This window comes from Brachypodium distachyon, chromosome 3 (genome assembly GCF_000005505.3).
Source record: "Brachypodium distachyon strain Bd21 chromosome 3, Brachypodium_distachyon_v3.0, whole genome shotgun sequence".
NCBI classification, from domain to species: Eukaryota; Viridiplantae; Streptophyta; class Magnoliopsida; order Poales; family Poaceae; genus Brachypodium; species Brachypodium distachyon.
In genome coordinates this window covers 49,300,565-49,308,243 of record NC_016133.3, presented here as the reverse complement: position 1 = coordinate 49,308,243, position 7,679 = coordinate 49,300,565, and the positions used below count along the sequence as shown (strand labels likewise).

At 53.9% G+C, this 7,679-nt stretch overlaps 1 pseudogene; it reads right to left on the bottom strand.

The window, feature by feature from the left end:
• Window positions 1-1,018: 1,018 nt before the first annotated feature.
• LOC100829011 lies at window positions 1,019-3,735 on the bottom strand (annotated as a pseudogene).
• Window positions 3,736-7,679: the final 3,944 nt, after the last annotated feature.

The window sequence follows — 7,679 nt, the reverse complement described above, 5'->3', positions numbered from 1 at the left end:
TAAAATCATGCACTAGCATGATAGAAAATATATGATGACTAACTGAATTTATTTTTTTGCAGGGGCAAAAATCAGTTAGTCATCATATAGGTTGTTCGGTTGCTTAGGGTGTGTTTAGTTCACGGGCGAGCTAAGATGGATAGGGATAGCCATGGATAGCATGGATAGGGATATTCATTTTCCTTGTTTGTTTACCTATGTTGGATCAGTCGGGTTCCTGTTTGGTGGATGGACAAGAGAAGAGTGGATACAATATTTCTAATTGCAATTTTCAGCTTGATTTAACATAAATCAACAAATTATGAATAGATGATGAGATGAACCAACATGGTAATCAAAATCAATCCATCATGCGCAGTGCCGGTGATGCGGAGGCCGGGGGGCGTCCATCCTGCGGAGAGGGGCTGTGCTCGTTGAAGCAAAGGGCGCGCCGGCTCGAGGGGAAGGCGGGGCCGCGCCGACCCGAGGCGAAGGCGCGCCGCGCCAGCGGGAGTCGCGAGCGGAGATGCCGGCGGAGCCGCGCTGGTCAAGGTCAAGGGGAGTCACCTGGGGGAGTTGTCGGAGGGAGGGGAGCGGCGGCGCCGATGAGAAGTTGCCACCGGTGTTGTTTCCGCCACCAAATCCCTCACGTTGTTGGCCTGGGGGAGTCGCTGGAGGGAGGGAGAGCGGGGGCAGCGCTAGGGGAGCATCGCCGCAGTTGGGCGGGCAGGCGGCGGCGACCTGGCCGACCCCATTCGGTGAGACAATAGTGGAGACAGAGAGCACCGAGAGAAATCTTGGGCGAGATTAGAACAAAAAATCGGTTCGGGAGGTGAGAGCCTGCGCCTGGATGAGCCCATCCGGCCAAAATATCCGAATATCACCCGCGATCCTGAGAAGAATATTCTAATTTTGTGGCTATCCCTATCCACGTGAGCCTCTCAACCAAACACCGGCCATCCATAAAAATTGTGAATATCCATATCCCATCCATGCCTATCCACTCAACCAAACGCATTCTTAATCGAGTTTGGCTAGGTTAGTGGCAATATTATAGGTTCATATTTCGCATGTCATGAATATCATTTTCAAATACTATATCACAGCCAACCCACTAAGAGCATCTTCAGCAGTGCTCCTTAAAACCTGTCCCTACTTGTTGTTTAGGAGCTTCTTCCTAAATTTTTCAGCAGGAGCCTCTGTATTTCAGCCCCTATTTATTTTTTTCTTTACACAGACATGTGGCCCCCATCTGTCGGCGAGACATTTCTTTTTTTTTCTTTTTCTTGTCTTCTTCCTCGAGCCCTTCTTCCCCGCGAGTCAACTCTGGACGGGTCCGTCGTGGCAGCAAGTCGTGATTGCGCAGCACGCGGAGGAGGCAAGCGCGCGCGGGGGTGAGGCCGCCATGGCCGGGAGCGGCGGACGGCGGCGCCTTGGTGCGGGGGCGAGGCGCGGTCGGGGGAGGGCGGCGCATGCGGTAGAGGCGGCCGAGCGGCGAGGGGGCCTGGCCTCGAAGTCAGCGGAGGAGGAGGTGCGGGCGGAAGGCGGCGGGCCGGTCGATGAGGCCACGACTGCGGCCAGTTGCTCATGAGGCGACGCGGCCACTGGCCCCGATTCCTCTGCGGTGGCGCACAGCGGGACAAGGCGGCGGTGCGTGCGCAGCTCGACTCGCCGTCGTCTTCTCTTCGTCGATGACCACGGCCACTTCCTCGCACAGCTCGCCCTCGCCGTGGTCTTCTCCATCCCCGAGGGCGCACGCAGCAGACCAGCACAGAGGCGGAGGCTGCGCAGGCCAACGCAGTAGAGGGGGCCCGAACGTGAGGCGCGGTGGTGGCCGGCGGCGAGGCTCGGAGCGACGGCCGGCAGCGAGTGGCGGGGCGGCGGGGCATGTCAGCGCCGAGGTCGGCCGAGTCCTGCGGCTAGAAAGAGAGAGGAGAAGGTGACGTGGAGGGGCCTCACAGGGAGCCCCGAGGAATGAAGGCCAGAGGGTGTTTCGAGGGGACTCTCTGAAATAGGGGCTCTAATAGGATCCTGCTGAAAACGTTTTTTTGACATTAACCCTTAAAAACCGATTAGAATCTCTGTTTATGGGCCTGCTGAATATTCTCTAAATCTGCATGGTGTGCTTGAAGAACCCAAGCAGGACATCAGTAATTTTAGCACGGAGTATTTTACTCTAGAGAGACTTCTCTTTACCATTATTTGCCTCCGTAAAAAATGCATTGAGGTAATATTCGTAATTCGTTTAAATTTGTTCATGGAGTCATCGGCCACGGCAAAGAGACGCCGAAGAAATCAGCTGCACAGGAGCGGCAGCTTCAGAGAGAGCAACGAGGACTGCAAGCGAGGCCGGCGGCCGCTCCCGAGCAAGGCCGTCTCTCCCCTGATCATGGCGACGCGCCGGTCCAGCTTGGCCTCCGCGCGCGCGCGTTTCTCCTTGGCCACGGCCTGCGTCGCGGCCAGCTTCCCCGCCGCCTTCTCCTGCGCCCGCTGCATCCTTCTCTCGGCCTTGACCTGCCAAGCAAACATGCATTCTGGTTCAAAGAAACTGATCCCATCGCCTTCTCGCGGGCGTGCGATGCGAAGCTACACAGGTCTACAAGCATTTGCGGTCGATTCATGCACAGGCACAGCAGTCAGCGCACCTCTTCCGTAGTTCCGTGTTCATCTGCAGCTGGGCCTTCCGTCGCGCGCGATTCTCCCGGGCTTGTATCTTCAGCTCCTCCCGCCTGTACCTGACAAGATCCACGACGCGAACAAGTCGGAGTACAGGCTGCAAGGATGTGCTCATCTCATCGGCGGGTTAATACGGTCGGTGGCTGGCTGATATATAAATCGCCGTCATCGTCATCGCCTGGTCTTCCCACGCCGTCGCGGGCGACGCCGCATCATGCCCCTGATCGGCGCTCCCACGAGCCGCGCCAAGACTCACCGCGCCGCCACCGGCGTGACGTTGCCACCGCGGCGAAGCGACCGGGACTCGGGACGTGGGCGCGGGGGGTGTTGGCCCTGGACGGCTCCTTGCTGCCGCCCGGCGTCATCTCGGTGCCGACGTCACGCAGGCTCAGGGGCACGCACCTCTGGCGCTCCGACACCCTCCTCATCTCGTCCTGCTCGCCGAGCACGGCCGCCACCAGTAGTGCTGGCAGTGGCACGTCCCCGCCCGCGCTGCGCCAGGTGGACCTCCTGATTCCGTTCCGGGACGACGCTGACGGGAGCAGCAGCCCGTCGTCCGCGCCGGAGCTCAGCCTCCGGGCGCCCTGGACAGCCACTTGTGCGCGTCGTCCCACTTGGACGGCCTTGGCTTCGCCTTGGTGTAGCACGTCAGCAGCGCCCTCGCGTTGTAGAGGTCGTGCCTGGCGCTCGAAGTGCTGGAGCTCTTCCCCTGACGAGACGACCTCATCGTCAGAATAACGCACGCAGGTAATGTCGGAGTGGATGCAGGAGCAGGAAGAAGAACAAAGGGCGGCAGACGACAGTACGAAAGAGTGCGGGGGCAGAGATCAAGACGTGAATTGAAACAAGATCGGTGCCTAGTCGGTCGGCCACAAGTACCAACCACTCCACGAAAAGATGCGATCATCCGGGGGAGAGAGAGTTGCGCACCGTGACGTGAAAAGAAAGAGCAAAAGAGACGTCCCCTGAAAAGAGTCGATGGGAGTGACTGCTCGCAGCTGCAACAAGTGCCTTGATCCGAGTTCATGATTGGGGACACGCACCGTATGAAGTAGTACTCTCTCAGTTTTTAAATTCTTGTCCCAAAAACAATACTTTGAAGTGGTTGGCTACGGAGGGAGTATCCTACAGTATTATTGACGTGTACGGGAGAGGGGAGACGGCACAAGCACGAAATTGCGGCATCGGATAAGCGGACTGTAACCGAGTCCCGACGGCCGCGCGGCCGAACAAACAGGCCCGGAATACCTGGCCTTTGTTTCTTTGCGCTTTTCACACGTTCGCGGCCTCGCGCGCGTCGAGTGGCCGACTCGGGTGGTCAGTGGGACTGTGAGCAGGTGCAGCGAGTGACAGTGAGAGTCTGAGAGGCTCTGATTCTAAAAAAAAGGCAGTGAGAGGCTGTGCTGTTCAAGGCAGGACGCGAAGGGCCACGGCAGAAGCACCGTGCGCAGATGGAACCTGCATGTGGTTTTGTTCCCCCACTGCGTGCTACCAACCAAATCGTGAGAGCCATCAGCCACGTGACTGCGTGAGGGGGGCAGCTTAACTTCAGGCTGCAGTAGCTAGGTTGTTGTGCTAACGCATCGATGGGCTGAACTCTTGTCGGAAGAACACGTTCTTCGATCCATGTACCGTGCCTGAAGCTTTTTTTTTCCAGTTTCGGATTTTTGCCTAGGCTCGGACCCACACGCCTTGGACACAAGGACTGCTCAGTACGGGATTTAGAGTATGTTTGATTCTTGCTTATGGATGTCAACAAGATTTTATCATCTATATTGGCTAAGGATTGATAGCTCATCGTTGGTCAAGAAGTAGGCAAGATTTGTGACGGAATATGTTAGGTGTTGGCAACATGTCATTGGCAACCAAAATGAGCCAAACAAGGATCAAACTAGTAGTCTGCCATAATGTTGGTAAGGTAAATTTAGGCATGAACCAAACATTAGAAATGGATAAAAATGCACTTATGCCACATGCGTCCTCGGTCGTCCTTATTGACGTCAAGAAAACTCAGGCCCCATTTGGATGCAAAAGTCTTATTTAGAGTTCTGTTTTTTTTAACCAGAGTCTCGGGTGATTGGGCTTAAAATTGCTTTCTGACTTTTGGCTTATAAGCCACAAAAGCACCAAATTAGATGCTTTCGGCTTTGACTTTTGACATTTGACTTGATATTGTTAGATGATGTTATAAGCAAAAAACCAAAGTCAAAAACAACTATTTAGGTGCTTTTGTGGCTTATAAGCCAAAAGTCAAAAAACAATTTTAAGTCCAACCAAACAGGACCTCAATCAATTAATTAAGAAGAATAGAGTTGCCCAGTTAATTGACGAAAAACCGGACAAAAAACCGTAACAAACATCCTTATCCCGAGTGTTCTCGTGTGATGAGATTCGACACATCCCTGCCGTGAATGTTCTCGCGTTGGATTTCACTCTTTCCAATTTTTTGAGAGTGTAAGCAAGATAATCTGGCTCTAGTGTTGTCATACGAAGCCACACAACGGCTTGCCCGATCGAGCCACCAAACTCAAAATGCAACCATGAAAGATCCAAGCGCGAGGTTGAGTTGATAAAGGAGCGACTACACCGTGATACAACACCAATCTACTTCAGTGATGGGCAGACATGATGTCGGGGGATGACCCCGGGTAGGGTCACGGCGACACAACTCTAACTGAGATGACGGAGACAAAGTCGGCATGGTTTTGTATGCCGACATCGTAGAGTCAAACTAACACTAAGCCGGCATCCTGGAGGTATGCCGGCGTGACTGCATTGTCTTATGAGTTTGCAGGATAAGGACGAGCACTTTGATCTCGGCGATGGCCGAGATCTCTCAACGGTCTTATCCTGACCACGCAGTGCAGAGTAAAGCAGCGCCACCATTATTTCAGAAAAGCAGTCAGCGCTTACGCACCGACGCCAGGCGACTGCAGAGAGGAAGCACTGAAAGAGAATCTCTGATGGAATCATCCTCAACAGTTGTCCATGTGCAAGCAAAGAGACAACGAGACTGACCTGACAAGATGGAACAATCTCCGCAATTCCTGTGAAGGTATAGTGGAATCGCAAGCCATAGCGTGGTTCGTCCAAGTATGCCGGCACGGCAGCATGTTGTGGCAGAAGCTGCAAAGAGAGATGCCGACCACTCTATCTGAGATGATCAGAATCGCCGACATGTATGCGCTTGGTGATCCGACCCAGCCATCGCTGATGCCGGCAGAATCACAAAGGGAGCAGCCGACATACAATCTTGTCGGGGCATTTCGGAGGAATGATCATCAAGATCATCGCAACAAGAGAAGGGATGATAGGCCGGATTACCGGTATGGGCCAGCACATGTCGCCGCAATTCCAGGATCAACCTGACGCCGGCTCCAGCCAGCGTCAGAAAACAGGAAATCAGCAATGGGTCAATAAGGGAGAGCAAAAGAAGCCCTGGCAGGATAAGCCGAAGTATACGTTCGAGGTGATGTTGGATCAGCCTTGTCGTTTCCACACGACTAACCCCAACAAGCCGGCGAATCACACAACGCGGCAATGCAGCTGGATGCAGTGGACCGAGAAGGGTAAGACAAGTCGGTTACCCCCTCCTCCACCGCTCACAGGTGCAAACGAACAGATCCAGGGACCCCCTCAGGCAAACATTGCAGTCAACCAAGTGGAAGAACAAGAAATCCCGGGGTATGCTGGGAGAAATGAGTACAAGGAGCATCACCAAAGCTACATGATCTTCATCACTGAGCCAACTGACAAGCAAAGTCAGCGCAGGCGAGAGATGGAGGTCAATGATGTTATGCCGGCTGTTTCAAAGTTCATGTATTGGTCGGAGCAAGAGATCAACTGGAACCGGGCGGACCATCCCAAAGTTATGCCCAACCTTGGCGGATATGCCCTGGTGGTCGATCCGACACTCATCGGGCCCGACATTAACGTCAAGTTCACTCGGGGTCTCATTGATAATGGGAGCAGCATCAATATCCTGTACCGGGACACGATACTTAAGCTCGGCATTACTAATAACAGGCTTGAGCCCAGCCGGACTACCTTTCACGGTATTGTGCCGGGAGTGTCTTGTGCCCCGGTAGGCAAGATCCGAGTGGACGTCTTGTTCAGCACCAGGGAGAACTGTCAGACCGAAAACCTAGTATTCGAGGTAGTGGACCTTAGCAGTCCGTACCATGCGCTGCTTGGCAGACCAGCACTCGCCAAGCTCATGGCTGCTACTTACATTGGTTATCTGAAGATGAAGATGCCGGGACCAAATGATACCATAACCATCACTGGCAACTACAAACGCTCAATGGAGTGTGCAGCGCGGGATCTGCTCTAGCCGAGTCGCTTGTCATCGCTGGTGAGAAGAAGAAGTTACAAGAGGCTGTTGCGATGGATCAGGCGGCACAAATTGGCCTGCCGGCTATGACCAATCCCCATGGAAGTATGGCTTTCCAAGCAGCCAAGGAGACAAAGAAGGTACAGGTTGACAGCGAGTTTCCGGACCGCACCGTCATCATTGGTGCCGGCCTGGGAGAGAAATAGGAGGGCGAGCTCAGCAGCTTCCTCCGTGAGAATCAGGATATTTTCGCATGGTCAAATTAAGACCTGGCAGGTGTGCCGAGGGAGTTGGCTGGGCACTCATTGCATGTCAGACCAGACGCAAGACCGGTGAAGCAGCCCCTTCGACGCTTCGCCGACGACAGAAGGAAAGTCATATCGGAAGAGGTAACCCAGCTTCTAGCTGTCGGCTTTATCATGGAAGTGTTGCACCCCGACTGGCTGGCAAACCCGGTCATGGTTGAGAAGAAGAAAGACGACCCAACTGCTTCCAAGGTGTGGCACATGTGTATTGACTACACCAGCCTAAACAAAGCATGTCCCAAAGATCCATTTCCGTTACCTCGGATCGATCAAGTGATAGACTACACTGCCGGGTGTGAGTTGCTGTCTTTTCTAGACGCGTACTCTGGTTTTCACCAGATACCACTGAACCCTAATGATCAAATAAAGACATCATTTATCACCCC